Here is a 1,457-nt window from a genome sequence, read left to right on the forward strand (position 1 = left end):
TAGGTTTTATGGTTTATGGAGTTTAGGGTGTAGGGTTTTCAGAGTTTCTATTATAAATTACCAAGTAGAGTAATATGAATTTAACTAAACGATCAAGTAGTGTATCTATCTAAGAATTTTACATTGTGTGAAAAATGGATCGTCCCCATGCCGCCGAAACTAGGTCGTCTCCCATCCACCCCCCCCCCCCCGCGCGCTGTTGTCGATGCCGTGCGAGTGCTTGCCCCTTTTGCGTGGTTGGTTGGCGTTGCGGGACATCTCAGCTTCACGTGGGTGTGGGCGCGGGACGCATCAACTGATTTAAACACGCCATCGAGGGAGAACGGCAGAAGAAAAACCTGAACCCATGGACCCTGACTTGGAGACACACCACCCTCTGCATGCCTCTCAATGATGCCGAAATACACCATCAAAATGAGAACGAGGTAGGGAGGACTTATACCATGGCAGTGCATCCTTAATTGGTGCAAAGTCCGGGAGAAATGAAACTCTTTTGTGAAATTTTAATTGGTTGTGTGCATCCTTACTATATAGAGGTCGGGTGTGCTCATTGTATTTGTATCCTCTTGGTGATTCTTCTTGAGTCAATGAAATACACCCTTTGTTGAAAAGAAAATCACCGGTCCAAAAGGAGGAGGGAGGTGGAAGCAGCGAGAAAAGCGACCACCTATACTCTCGGTACCTGAAAAAAATTTGGCGCCAGTCAAATTTCTCCCGTCTGCCTGATTAGCATCCAACGACCATTGTGCGTGCACTGTTCTTCTTCCTCCCCTCTTTCTTCTTCCCCCGCACACAACAGTTCCTTCTCCTCCCCAGCGACGTACCAAACCCTAACCTCCTTTCTCCACCCCCCCACACACACGCCTGGCAGGCGTTGCCGCGTGCCGCCTCGCCGCCTCGCCCTTCCCTCGATATCCCCTCACCACTGTGTTAGCCACTGCCCCCCTCAAGTTTCAGATCAACTCTAGTCGGCTATCGACCACTCCGGCTCGGCCTCGCGCTTCGTGGAAAAACTGAAGGATGCCTCCAATTTTTTCCACGCGCCCGGGAGGACAACAATTTGCTGGATCAAGTAAATTACATCATTAGAGCAACTCCAATGGGGCGACCCATTTCGTCCGCCACTGTTCGTTTGGGTCGGCGCTGACAGAAAAGTTGGCCCAACGCGCCGACCCAAACGGACGCACATCCACTTTTTGTCCGTGGGCGACCCATTCCCGGCCCAGAGCCGGGTTTGCGTCGGCGCGGACACACGACGGACGCGCGCACGCTCTCCCTCTCCTCCCCCCCAGACCCGCTGATCTGTGTCACATCGCCCTCCCCCATCCAACAGCAACCCTCGCCCTCCTCCTCCGTCCCCGACGCCGCCGCCCATTTTTGCCGGCGACTCTGCTAGCTGTCGGGGCCTCCACATCGGCCCAGCTACGCCGCCCACTCCCACGTCACCCACGTCTCCC

The sequence above is a fragment of the Triticum dicoccoides genome, chromosome 4B, assembly GCF_002162155.2.
Source record: "Triticum dicoccoides isolate Atlit2015 ecotype Zavitan chromosome 4B, WEW_v2.0, whole genome shotgun sequence".
Taxonomy (NCBI): Eukaryota; Viridiplantae; Streptophyta; class Magnoliopsida; order Poales; family Poaceae; genus Triticum; species Triticum dicoccoides.